Genomic DNA, 15500 nt, shown 5'->3' on the forward strand with positions numbered 1-15500 from the left:
CTAAAGGGTCGCAGCAGTCCATTCCATTATTCAAAATATCCATTTCATTATTCAAAATTGGCTATTTCTCAATGTTCATGCGTAATTCGATATTTAAGTCCGTCGTTTCTCCTCTAATATGCGTTGCGGAACATATTGACTATAAACCTTTTGTTCCTCTTTTGATAAGCTTTCGAATGAGGTATAATGTTTATCTATAATTAGGGGCAATAGGTTCGCAGCAGTCCATTACATTATTCAAAATATCCGTTTCATTATTCAAAATTGGCTATTTTTTTATTTTCACGCGTATTTCGATATTTAAGTCCTTCGTCTCTCCTCTAATATGCATTGCGGAACATGTTGACTATTTACATTTTGTTCCTCTCGTAATAAGCTTTAGAATGAGGCATAAGGTTTATCTATTATTAGGGACTAAAGGCTCGCAGCAGTCCATTCCATTATTCAAAATATCCATTTCCTTATTCAAAATTGGCTATGTCTTGATTTTCACGCGCATTTTGATATTTAAGTCCTTCGTTACTCCTCTAATATGCGTTGCGAAACATGTTGATTATATACATTTTGTTCCTCTCGTTATAAGCTTTCGAATGAGGTAGAAGGTTTATCTATAATTAGGGGCTAACGGGTCGCAGCAGTCCATTGCATTATTCAAAATATCCATTTTATTATTCAAAATTGGCTATTTCTTAATTTTCACGCGTATTTCGATATTTAAGTCCTTCGTTACTCCTCTAATATGCGTTGCGGAACATATTGATTATATACATTTTGTTCCTCTCGTTATAAGCTTTCGAATGAGGTAGAAGGTTTATCTTTAATTAGGGGCTAAAGGGTCGCAGCAGTCCATTGCATTATTCAAATATCCATTTCATTATTCAAAATATCCATTTCATTATTCAAAATTTGCTATTTCTCAATTTTGACGCGTATTTTGATATTTAAGTCCTTCGTATCTCCTCTAATATGCGTTGCGGATCATATTGACTATATACCTTTTGTTCCTCTCTTGGTAAGCTTTCGATTGAGGTTAATATATATCTGTAATTAGGGACTGAAGGGTCCTGCCAGTCCATTCTATTATTCAAAATATCCATTTCATTATTCAAAATTGGGTATTTTTTAATTTTCACGCGTATTTCAATATTTAAGTCCTTCGTTACTTCTCTAATATGCATTGTCGAACATGTTGACTATATACATTTTGTACCTCTCGTAATAAGCTTTTGAACGAGGTATAAGGTTTATCTATAATTAGGGGCTAAAGGGTCGCAGCAGTCCATTTCATTATTCAAAATATCCATTTCATTATTCAAAATTGGCTATTTCTCAATGTTCATGCGTAATTCGATATTTAAGTCCGTCGTTACTCATCTAATATGCGTTGCGGAAGATGTTGACTATATACCTTTTGTTCCTCTCTTGATAAGCTTTTGGATGAGTTATAAGGTTTATCTATAATTAGGGGCAATAGGGTCGCAGCAGTCCATTCCATTATTCAAAATATCCATTTCATTATTCAAAATTGGCTATTTCTCAATTTTCACGCGTATTTTTATATTTAAGTCCTTCGTTACTCCTCTAATATGCTTTGCGGAACATATTGACTATATACCTTTTGTTCCTCTCTTGATAAGCTTTCGATTGAGGTATAATATATATCTGTAATTAGGGGCTGAAGGGTCCTGCCAGTCCATTCTATTATTCTAAATATTCATTTCATTATTCAAAATTGGCTATTTTTTAATTTTCACGCGTATTTCGATATTTAAGTCCTTCGTTACTCCTCTAATATGCATTGCGGAACATGTTGACTATTTACATTTTGTTCCTCTCGTAATAAGGTTTTGAATGAGGTAGAAGGTTTATCTATAATTAGGGACTAAAGGGTCGCAGCAGTCCATTCCATTATTCAAAATATCCATTTCCTTATTCAAAATTGGCTATTTCTTGATTTTCTCGCGCATTTTGATATTTAAGTTCTTCTTTACTCTTCTAATATGCATTGCGGAACATGTTGACTATAAACATTGTGTTCCTCTCGTAATAAGCTTTCGAATGAGGTATAAGGTTTAACTTTAATTAGGGGCTAATTCCATTATTCAAAATATCCATTTCATTGTTCAAAATTGGCTATTTATTAATTTTCACGCGTATTTCGATATTTAAGTCCTTCGTTACTCCTCTAATATGCATTGCGGAACATGTTGACTATATACATTTTGTACCTCTCGTTATAAGCTTTCGAATGAGATTTAAGGTTTATCTATAATTAGGGGCTAAAGGGTCGCAGCAGTCCATTCCATTATTCAAAATATCCATTTCATTATTCAAAATTGGCTATTTCTTAATTTTCACGCGTATTTCGATATTTAAGTCATTCGTTACTCCTCTAATATGCGTTGCGGAACATGTTGACTATATACATTTTGTTCCTCTCGTAATACGCTTTCGAGAGAGGTATCAGGTTTATCTATAATTAAGGGCTAAAGGGTCGCAGCAGTCCATTCCATTTTTCAAAATATCCATTTCATTATTCAAAATTGGCTATTTCTCAATTTTCACGCGTATTTTTATATTTAAGTCCTTCGCTACTCCTCTAATATGCGTTGCGGAACATATTGACTATATACCTTTTTTTCCTCTCTTGATAAGCTTTCGATTGAAAAATAATTTATATCTGTAATTAGGGGCTGAAGGTTCCTGCCAGTCCATTCCATTATTCAAAATATCCATTTCATTATTCAAAATTGGCTATTTCTTGATTTTTACGCGTATTTTGATATTTAAGTTCTTCTTTACTCTTCTAATATGCGTTGCGGAACATGTTGACTATCAACATTTTGTTCCTCTTGTAATAAGTTTTCGAATGAGGTATAAGGTTTATCTTTAATTAGGGGCTAAAGGGTCGCAGCAGTCCATTCCATTATTCAAAATATCCATTTCATTATTCAAAATTGGCTATTTCTTAATTTTCACGCGTATTTCGATATTTAAGTCATTCGTCACTCCTCTAATATATATGCGTTGCGGAACATGTTGACTATATACATTTTGTTCCTCTCGTAATACGCTTTCGAATGAGGTATAAGATTTATCTATAATTAAGGGCTAAAGGGTCGCAGCAGTCCATTTCATTATTCAAAATATCCATTTCATTATTAAAAACTGGCTGTTTCTCAATGTTCATGCGTAATTCGATATTTAAGTCCGTCGTTACTCCTCTAATATGCGTTGCAGAACATATGACTATATACCTTTTGTTCCTCTCGTTATAAGCTTTCAAATGAGGTATAAGGTTTATCTATAATTAGGGGCTAAAGGGTCGCAGCAGTCCATTTCATTATTCAAAATATCCATTTCATTATTGAAAATTGGCTATTTCTTGATTTTCACGCGTATTTTGATATTTAAGTTCTTCTTTACTCTTCTAATATGCGTTGCAGAACATGTTGACTATAAACATTTTGTTCCTCTTGTAATAAACTTTCGAATGAGGTATCAGGTTTATCTTTAATTAGGGGCTTAAGGGTCGCAGCAGTCCATTCCATTATTCAAAATATCCATTTCATTATTTAAAATTAGCTATTTCTTAACTTTCACGCGTATTTCGATATTAAAGTTCTTCATTACTCCTCTAATATGCGTTGCGGAACATGTGGACTATATACATTTTGTTCCTCTCGTAATAAGCTTTCGAATGAGGTATAAGGTTTATCTATAATTAAGGGCTAAAGGGTCGCAGCAGTCCATTTCATTATTCAAAATATCCATTTCATTATTCCAAATTGGCTATTTCTTAATTTTTCACGCGTATTTCGATATTTAAGTCCTTCGTTACTCCTCTAATATGCGTTGCGGAACATGTTGACTATATACATTTTGTTCTTATTGCAATAAGCTTTCGAATGAGGTATAAGGTTTATCTATAATTAGGGGTGAAAAGGTCGCAGAAGTCCATTCCATTATTCAAAATATCCATTTCATTATTAAAAACTGGCTGTTTCTCAATGTTCATGCGTAATTCGATATTTAAGTCCGTCGTTACTCCTCTAATATGCGTTGCGGAACATATGACTATATACCTTTTGTTCCTCTCTTCATAAGCTTTCGATTGAGGTATAATATATATCTGTAATTAGGGGCTGAAGGGTCCTGCCAGTCCATTCCATTATTTAAAATATCCATTTCATTATTCTAAATTGGCTATTTCTTAATGTTCATGCGTAATTCGATATTTAAGTCCTTCGTTACTCCTCTAATATGCGTTGCGGAACATGTTGACTATATACATTTTGTTCCTTTCTTGATAAGCTTTCGATTGAGGTATAATATCTATATCTGTAATTAGATGCTGAAGGGTCCTACTAGTCCATTTTATTATTCAAAATATCCATTTCATTATTCAAAATTGACTATTTCTTAATTTTCACGCGTATTTCGCTATTTAAGTCCTTCCTTACTTCTCTAATATGCATTGCAGAACATGTTGACTATATACATTTTGTACCTCCCGTAATAAGCTTTTGAATGAGGTATAAGGTTTATCTATAATTAGGGGCTAAAGGGTCGCAGCAGTCCATTCCATTTTTCAAAATATCCATTTCATTATTCTAAATTGGCTATTTCTTAATGTTCATGCGTAATTCGATATTTAAGTCCTTCGTTACTCTTCTAATATGCGTTGCGGAACATGTTGACTATATACCTTTTGTTCCGTTTTTGATAAGCTTTCGAATGAGGTATAATATCTATATCTGTAATTAGATCCCGAAGGGTCCTGCTAGTCCATTTCATTATTCAAAATATCCATTTCATTATTCAAAATTGACTATTTCTTAATTTTCACACGTATTTTGCTATTTAAGTCCTTTGCTACCTCTCTAATATGCATTGGGGAACATGTTGACTATATTCATTTTGTACCTCTCGTAATAAGCTTTTGAATGAGGTATAAGGTTTATCTATAATTAGGGGCTAAAGGGTCGCAGCAGTCCATTCCATTATTCAAAATATCCATTTCATTATTCAAAATTGGCTATTTCTCAATGTTCATGCGTAATTCGATATTTAAGTCCGTCGTTTCGCCTCTAATATGCGTTGCGGAACATATTGACTATAAACCTTTTGTTCCTCTTTTGATAAGCTTTCGAATGAGGTATAATGTTTATCTATAATTAGGGGCAATAGGGTCGCAGCAGTCCATTACATTATTCAAAATATCCGTTTCATTATTCAAAATTGGCTATTTTTTTATTTTCACGCGTATTTCGATATTTAAGTCCTTCGTCTCTCCTCTAATATGCATTGCGGAACATGTTGACTATTTACATTTTGTTCCTCTCGTAATAAGCTTTAGAATGAGGCATAAGGTTTATCTATTATTAGGGACTAAAGGCTCGCAGCAGTCCATTCCATTATTCAAAATATCCATTTCCTTATTCAAAATTGGCTATTTCTTGATTTTCACGCGCATTTTGATATTTAAGTCCTTCGTTACTCCTCTAATATGCGTTGCGAAACATGTTGATTATATACATTTTGTTCCTCTCGTTATAAGCTTTCGAATGAGGTAGAAGGTTTATCTATAATTAGGGGCTAACGGGTCGCAGCAGTCCATTGCATTATTCAAAATATCCATTTTATTATTCAAAATTGGCTATTTCTTAATTTTCACGCGTATTTCGATATTTAAGTCCTTCGTTACTCCTCTAATATGCGTTGCGGAACATATTGATTATATACATTTTGTTCCTCTCGTTATAAGCTTTCGAATGAGGTAGAAGGTTTATCTTTAATTAGGGGCTAAAGGGTCGCAGCAGTCCATTGCATTATTCAAAATATCCATTTCATTATTCAAAATATCCATTTCATTATTCAAAATTTGCTATTTCTCAATTTTGACGCGTATTTTGATATTTAAGTCCTTCGTATCTCCTCTAATATGCGTTGCGGATCATATTGACTATATACCTTTTGTTCCTCTCTTGGTAAGCTTTCGATTGAGGTTAATATATATCTGTAATTAGGGACTGAAGGGTCCTGCCAGTCCATTCTATTATTCAAAATATCCATTTCATTATTCAAAATTGGGTATTTTTTAATTTTCACGCGTATTTCAATATTTAAGTCCTTCGTTACTTCTCTAATATGCATTGTCGAATATGTTGACTATATACATTTTGTACCTCTCGTAATAAGCGTTTGAACGAGGTATAAGGTTTATCTATAATAAGGGGCTAAAGGGTCGCAGCAGTCCATTCCATTATTCAAAACATCCATTTCCTTATTCAAAATTGGCTATTTCTTGATTTTCACGCGCATTTTGATATTTAAGTTCTTCTTTACTCTTCTAATATGCATTGCGGAACATGTTGACTATAAACATTGTGTTCCTCTCGTAATAAGCTTTCGAATGAGGTATAAGGTTTAACTTTAATTAGGGGCTAATTCCATTATTCAAAATATCCATTTCATTATTCAAAATTGGCTATTTATTAATTTTCACGCGTATTTCGATATTTAAGTCCTTCGTTACTCCTCTAATATGCGTTGCGGAACATGTTGATTATATACATTTTGTTCCTCTCGTTCTGAGCTTTCGAATGAGGTAGAAGGTTCATGCATAATTAGGGGCTAACGGGTCGCAGCAGTCCATTGCATTATTCAAAATATCAATTTCATTATTCAAAATTTGGTTATTTCTTGACTTTCACGCGTATTTTGATATTTAAGTTCTTTTTTACTTTTCTAATATGCATTGCGGAACATGTTGACTATAAACATTGTGTTCCTCTGGTAACAAGCTTTCGAATGAGGTATAAGGTTTATCATTAATTAGGGGCTAAAGGGTCGCAGCAGTCCATTCCATTATTCAAAATATCCATTTCATTATTCGAAATTGGCTATTTCTTAATTTTCACCTGTATTTCGATATTTAACTCCTTCGTTACTCCTCTAATATGCGTTGCGGAACATGTTGACTATATACCTTTTGTTCCTCTTTTGATAAGCTTTCGATTGAGGTATAATATATATCTGTTATTAGGGGCTGAAGGGTCCTGCCAGTCCATTCCATTATTTAAAATATCCATTTCATTATTCAAAATTGGCTATTTCTTGATTTTCACGCGTATTTCGATATTTAAGTCCTTAGTTACTTCTCTAATATGCATTGCGGAACATGTTGATTATATACATTTTGGACCTCTAGTAATAAGCTTTTGAATGAGGTATAAGGTTTATCTATAATTAGTTGCTAAAGGGTCGCAGCAGTCCATTCCATTATTCAAAATATCCATTTCATTATTCAAAATTGGCTATTTCTCAATGTTCATGCGTAATTCGATATTTAAGTCCGTCGTTACTCATCTAATATGCGTTGCGGAACATGTTGACTATATACCTTTTGTTCCTCTCTTGATAAGCTTCGAATGAGTTATAAGGTTTATCTATAATTAGGGGCAATAGGGTCGCAGCAGTCCATTCCATTATTCAAAATATCCATTTCATTATTCAAAATTGGCTATTTCTCAATTTTCACGCGTATTTTTATATTTAAGTCCTTCGTTACTCCTCTAATATGCTTTGCGGAACATATTGACTATATACCTTTTGTTCCTCTCTTGATAAGCTTTCGATTGAGTTATAATATATATCTGTAATTAGGGGCTGAAGGGTCCTGCCAGTCCATTCTATTATTCAAAATATCCAATTCATTATTCAAAATTGGCTATTTTTTAATTTTCACGCGTATTTCGATATTTAAGTCTTTCGTTTCTCCTCTAATATGCATTGCGGAACATGTTGGCTATTTACATTTTGTTCCTCTCGTAATAAGCTTTTGAATGAGGTATAAGGTTTATCTATAATTAGGGACTAAAGGGTCGCAGCAGTCCATTCCATTATTCAAAATATCCATTTCCTTATTCAAAATTGGCTATTTCTTGATTTTCACGCGCATTTTGATATTTAAGTTCTTCTTTACTCTTCTTATATGCATTGCGGAACATGTTGACTATAAACATTGTGTTCCTCTCGTTATAAGTTTTCGAATGAGGTAGAAGGTTTATGCATAATTAGGGGCTAACGGGTCGCAGCAGTTCATTGCATTATTCAAAATATCAATTTCATTTTTTCAAAATTGGCTATTTCTTAATTTTCACGCGTATTTCGATATTTAAGTCCTTTGTTACTCCTCTAATATGCATTGCGGAACATGTTGACTATTTACATTTTGTTCCTCTCGTTATAAGCTTTCGAATGAGGTAGAAGGTTTATCATTAATTAGGGGCTAAAAGGTCGCAGCAGTCCATTCCATTATTCAAAATATCCATTTCATTATTCAAAATTGGCTATTTCTTAATTTTTACGCGTATTTCGATATTTAAGTCCTTTGTTACTCCTCTAATATGCGTTGCAGAACATGTTGACTATATACCTTTTGTTCCTCTTTTGATAAGCTTTCGATTGAGGTATAGTATATATCTGTAATTAGGGGCTGAAGGGTCCTGCCAGTCCATTCCATTATTTAAAATATCCATTTCATTATTCAAAATTGGCTATTTCTTAATTTTCACGCGTATTTTGATATTTAAGTTCTTCGTTACTCCTCTAATATGCATTGCGGAACATGTTGACTATATACATTTTCTTCCTCTCGTAATAAGCTTTCGAATGAGGTATACGGTTTATGCATAATTAGGGGCTAACGGGTCGCAGCAGTTCATTCCATTATTCAAAATATCCATTTCCTTATTCAAAATTGGCTATTTCTTGATTTTCACGCGCATTTTGATATTTAAGTTCTTCTTTACTCTTCTTATATGCATTGCGGAACATGTTGACTATAAACATTGTGTTCCTCTCGTTATAAGCTTTCGAATGAGGTAGAAGGTTTATGCATAATTAGGGGCTAACGGGTCGCAGCAGTTCATTGCATTATTCAAAATATCAATTTCATTATTCAAATAAAGGCAACAGTAGTATACCGCTGTTCAAAACTCATAAATCCATGGACAAAAAACAAAATCGGGATAACAAACTAAAACCGAGGGAAACGCATTAAATATAAGAGGAGAACAACGACATGACACTAAAATGTAACACACATAGACAAAATCCCACGAGAATAACAAATATAACATATATATATAACATCAAAACCAAATACATGAATTTGGGATAGACAAGTACCGTGACACGTCTTATCGCAATGTGAATTTACACTCAAAAATAAGAGAAAACAAACGACACAACGTTATAATGTAATACACACAGAAACGAACTATAATATAACAATGACCATATTCCTGACTTGGTACAGGGCATTTTTAAAGGAAAAAATGGTGGGTTGAACTCAAAATTGGCTATTTCTTAATTTTCACGCGTATTTCGATATTTAAGTCCTTCGTTACTCCTCTAATATGCGTTGCGGAACATGTTGACTATATACCTTTTGTTCCTCTTTTGATAAGCTTTCGATTGAGGTATAGTATATATCTGTAATTAGGGGCTGAAGGGTCCTGCCAGTCCATTCCATTATTTAAAATATCCATTTCATTATTCAAAATTGGTTATTTCTTAATTTCACGCGTATTTCGATATTTAAGTTCTTCGTTACTCCTCTAATATGCATTGCGGAACATGTTGACTATATACATTTTCTTCCTCTAGTAATAAGCTTTCGAATGAGGTATAAGGTTTATCTATAATTTAGGGCTAAAGGGTCGCAGCAGTCCATTCCATTATTCAAAATATCCATTTCATTATTCAAAATTGGCTATTTCTCAATGTTCATGCGTAATTCGATATTTAAGTCCTATGTTACTCCTCTAATATGCATTGCGGAACATGTTGACTATATACATTTTGTTCTTCTCTTGATAAGCTTTCGATTGAGGTATAATATATATCTGTAATTAGGGGCTGAAGGGTCCTACCAGTCCATTCCATTATTCAAAATAGGCTAACATGTTTAACCCCATCACATTATTTATGTATGTGCCTGTCCCAAGTCAGGAGACTGTAATTTAGTGGTTGTCGTTTGTTTATGTGTTACATATTTGTTTTTAGTTAATTTTGAAAAATAAATAAGGCGGTTAGTTGTCTTGTTTAAATTGTTTTACATTGTCTTATTGGGGCCTTTTATAGCTGACTATGCGGTATGGGGTCATTGTTGAAGGCTGTACGGTGAGCTATAGTTGTTAATGTCTGTGTCATTTTGGTCTTTTGTGGATATTTGTCTCATTGGCAATCATACCACATCTTCTTTTTTATATTTCCTCATTTTTATGCATATTGTGGCATTTAGGTCCTCCGTAAACCCTCTTATGGTCATTGCGAATCAAAATATAGCTATAGTGTCACAGTCAATTTTTTTTTAATATTTTTTCACTATTCACCGCTTCAATTTGAATAATGAAACATAAACCATTTCATTATTCATTATTCATTTTTTAATATTGAATAGTGAATAGTGAACTATTTCATTATTCATTATTGAATAATGAATAATGAACAATGAATAATGGACGTACTTCAGCGCGGTGCGAATTTCTCCAATTGGACTTGTTCAGAAACCAGATAATGGTTGGATTCTCATATCTCATTTGTCTTATCCATGTGGAGGTAGTATTAATGATTTTATACCAGAAGATTATTGTAGTGTGAAATACTCAACATTTGAAAATGTTTTAAATATGATTGCAGCTCTCGGAGAGCGTGCGAAAATCGGAAAAATCGATATTCGCCAAGCATTTAGGCTTTTAATCATAAATCCTGCAGATTTTGATCTTATGGGTATCAAATTTCATGATAAATTTTACATCAATAAATTTCTATCCTTAGGATTAAGTAGCTCATGTCAGCTTTTTGAACGATTTTCGACCTTTTTACACTACTATGTTCAGTCAAAGTCGGGTCTGGACACTTTGGATCATTATTTGGATGATTTTATATTTGCTGGACAATAATCAAATAATAATTGTGAGTTGTTAATGGACACTTTTATGAAAGTTTGTAAGGATTTATGCGTGCCATTGACAGACAACAAAACAGTTGGTCCTACAACAACCTTGACATTTCTTGGTCTTGAAATTGATACTTTACTTATGTTGGTAAAAATTCCGGAAAACAAGGTCATTAAGTTAAGGTCTGGTATTCAATACATGGCTGGTCGGAAAAAGATAAAATTGAAGGAACTAGAGTAAATTATTGGGCTAATGGCATTTTGCTCACGTGCAATTCCGTCATCAAGGGCTTTTACTAGAAGGTTTTATGATGTAATTTTAAACCTTAAACACGGAAAGTCGTATTATTATGTAAAAATTAATCAAGAGCTGAGATATAATATTTTAGTTTGGTTAGAGTTTTTAATTTTTTTTAATGGCGAATGGTTCATTTCGGAAAGTCTCTGTCTCTGGTTATCAAGTGATACGCTTGAGCTGTTTACTGATAGTTCTGAAAATGCTGCTCTTGGTTGTGGGGCTTATTTTGACAAGCAATGGACTCAGTTTCGATGGCCTGTCCAGTGGAGGGATAAAGAGTTCATGTCCGATATATCCTTTTAGAGCTGGTGCCTATATTATTGGCCATGTTAATTTGGTCCCCTAATTTTAGCAACACGAAAATTTGATTAAGAATAGTTAACCAAGCACAAGTTTTGATAATTAACAAGCGAACATCGAAATCGAAGTACGTAATGAAGTTAATTCGTCCTCTAGTTTTGTTATTAATGAGAAAAAATATTCAGGTACGAGCGTTGCATATTCCAGGCCAAAGTAATGCAATTGCAGATTCTCCGTCTCGTTTTCAGGTGATCCGTTTCCGTACATTGGCCCTAGAAGCAGATCAAACTCCATCAGACATTCCTGTGGAGTTTCACATTGTAATTTCGGAACTGAAGTAGATTTTTTAATAAACAATTCGGTCGCCTCAGATGGACACTAGACTGCCTATTTCAAGAGAGTTATTGGGTCGTATTTTGTCAATATTATCTTGTATCTGCAGTTCTGTATACGAGGCAAGGCTATTCAAGGCGGTTTTTTCCTTGGCCTTTAATGGTCTTTTTAGGGTTGGGGAGTTGACAGTTCAAACTATGAGTAATACATGTTATTCAAATCATGCTTTAAACATGAATGATGTACAAATTTACAAAAAAATATTTAGAAATTCATTTGGTTTCATCTAAGACCGATCAGTTTGGTAGAGGCGTAACCATACATATTCCGGAGCAATAAGATAAATGTATGTGTCTGGTGGTTTTATTACCTTGCTATTTGCGAGACAGACCTGTAGTAGATGGACCGCTATTTTGTCATTTTGACGGTAAACCATTGACTAAATACTAGTTTTCTGCAATACTCAAAAAGTCACTACATGCTTTAGGTATTGGTAATGCTCGTTGGTCGTCTCACTCTTTCAGAATAGGTATGGCTACAGCCTGTGCCATTGAAGGGTTATCCGACGAAAAGATTAAAAGTTTAGGTCGTTGGAAATCAGGTGCATATTTACCATGTTTACGTTACATACGAATTCCTGTTTAATTGTTTATGTATATATTGCTGTTAGTTTCGGATTCTCCTATATATGTATGATTCTCTGTCCGTGATTGCCAATTTATATCTATACTATTAAACGAGAAGACCTCAGTGTCGCTTCTCTTTCTTCCATAATAAATCAATCATCATGCCTCTGTGTCCTATAGGTAACATGCATAGTCGCATTTGTCATCCACTCTTATGATTATTCAGATTGAGTTATTTTGGGAGAAAAATGATAAAAAAGGAGTCCGGATATGATTCCGTCATCACACTGACTTTGAGTCATAGATAAGACTTCTGGTTTGAAACATGGACAAATACAACCAATCGTATGATAGATAACAAAAAATGAAAAATAAATAAGCCAATCAGAGCGTTCTCCATATCATGGTGTTTAGATCGCAAGAACAACAACTATTATATCTCCTTATAGAGGACAATTATTTTTCGCGTTTATCTACATGTAAACTACGATTATACTACATTAATATATAGACTCTCTGTATTCTGTCTACTGTTTTCTTTGAAATTATTACTATTTAAGGGGTCATACCAGTTGCATATATATATATATATATATTAAAATAAGTATAACGTGTGACACATTTACAACCAATCGCATGATAGATAACAACAAGAACGTGTCCCAAGTACACGGATGCCCCATCTGTTCTATCATTTTCTATGTTCAGTGAACCTTGAAAAGGGGATAAAATCTCTAATTTGGCATTAAAATTAGAAAGATCATATCATAGGGAACATGTTTACTAAGTTTAAAATTGATTGGACTTCAACTTCATCAAAAATTACCTCGACCAAAAACTTTAACCTAAAGCGGGACGAACGGACGAACGAACGTCCGGATGCACAAAATAGGTAACATATTGCTCATAAATGCAATAATGAAAAAAGATTATTGTTGAAAGGGAAAATAGTGATTTGGCAAAAATGAAAGTAAGATATGGATTAGAGGGAGACGGGACCTTTTTCGAGGCGTCGGGATCGGGTGTTTTTAAGGTCGGGATTTGGGGATTGGTCCTTACGGGATCCTGGATGATATTTTTCGATTTCAGGATTTCGGGATATTAATTTCTTTAAATTCTGCACCTCGGGATTTCGGGATCAGGATCCCTCCGACCACCCCTCAAATAAACCTTAGTCAGTCTTAGTCATTTATACAAGATTCATATCCTACTATTGGCATGTTAATAAGGCTCTCAAAAGAAAAAAGCACTGATGGATTGTCCTTGAAGCATATTTTATTAGACTTATAATGGTCTATATATATAAGCAGTTACATTTATTTGATGTTTGAAACGGAGCAAATTTTTAATTTGATTTGCCTTTTTTTATTCGAGCGTCACTGATGAGTCTTTTGTAGACGAAACGCACGTCTGGCGTAAGTGTAAAATTTATTCCTGGTATCTATGATGAGTTTATTTACCAAAAGAAGCATAGAAGTAAAGTAGAAGAATAATTGTGGTCTGAGGCCAGAAACACGACAATAATTGAATTTAAGAGATAGGAATCAAATATCGGATTTTTGGAAAAAGGGAGAGGGCTTTTGATACCTTTTATGAAAATCTCCATACATATTATCTTTTACAAAAAATCATCCTACAACAGTTCACAAGCTGTATATGTCCGCGATTTCGCGGGTGTGTTCTAGTATATTACAGATCTAACATTGTTGGGTTGATGTTTAGACGAGTTGTATATACATTATGTACACAGCCATGTATCACCATCATTGATGGCGATCCGATGGATACATCTGTTGTAGAGTTGTCACTGACTCAGACGTACTTATATATATATATATATATATATATATATGTTTTTAAATTTGCAAACTACATTTCACATCAAATAATAACAGTTCGTTAAAATATTGTCACTAGCGCTTTCATGCCTTCTGGTAATCTTCAGGCGACGTTTTAACAATGTCCTTGACGACACTGCCATTGGTAACGTTTATTACGTTACAATAACGGTAAAGGGAGATAAATCAAGCGTGTTCACGTAGATCCGTTTAATTTTGGCTGAAAGTCCTTAATAAAGTGTGCTTCCTTTGCCAGTCTTTTATATTTGTTCGATTCGTTCATTTTATAGAACGGATATACGGTAAATTTTCCACTACTGCACGTTTCGAAATGTTCGCTCACATCTTGCATTCGTGTGGATGGATCTCGTATCTGTTGTCTGTGAACACGAAGTCTTTGACAAATTGAATTACCAGTCTGTCCAATGTACCATTCCTTGCAAGTGCTGCATACAATACAGTAAATTAGGTTTACCGTTTTGCAATTCATGTCTGCATTTGAAACAATGGTTTGGCCGTTTTTCAATGTTATTTGCGGGCCGGTTGCCATATATTCACAATGACCACATCTAGGGTCATTACATTTTGAAACGTTGTATTGTATTCCATTGGGTCATAAAACTTAGCCCTTGTTAAAATCTTTTGAAGATTTAAGGGATGTCTTTTACTTTTCAGGAATTTGTCTGTAGAGAAAAGCTTTTTTAATTTTTTCGTTTTATGTAAAACCGGCAATTTTGCTTTTATGACGTTGAATATGTCAGGATTGTACGGGTTATGAGTGCTAACAAACGGGATAAGTTCTGTATTACTCTCTTTATATATATCCGTTTATCCTACACTGACTCTTAAAATTCAAGAGTCTATCTGAAATTGAGGGTAAGTTATATGGCCTTACAAAAACCGTTTCGATCCCTAACATCACTGAAGAGACATATATTTTCAAAATCTAGATCTGGTGTACAAACAAAATATGGACACCTTGTGTTTGTGGCATAACATCTTAGCCACAAGTTTGTCGTTTTCTGTTTAGTATTAAATTTATATTAAGTAGATATAGGAAGATGTGGTGTGAGTGCCAATGAGACAACTCTCCATACAAATAACAATTTAAAAAGTAAACCATTATAGGTTAAAGT

This window comes from Mytilus edulis, chromosome 5, assembly GCF_963676685.1.
Source record: "Mytilus edulis chromosome 5, xbMytEdul2.2, whole genome shotgun sequence".
NCBI lineage: Eukaryota > Metazoa > Mollusca > Bivalvia > Mytilida > Mytilidae > Mytilus > Mytilus edulis.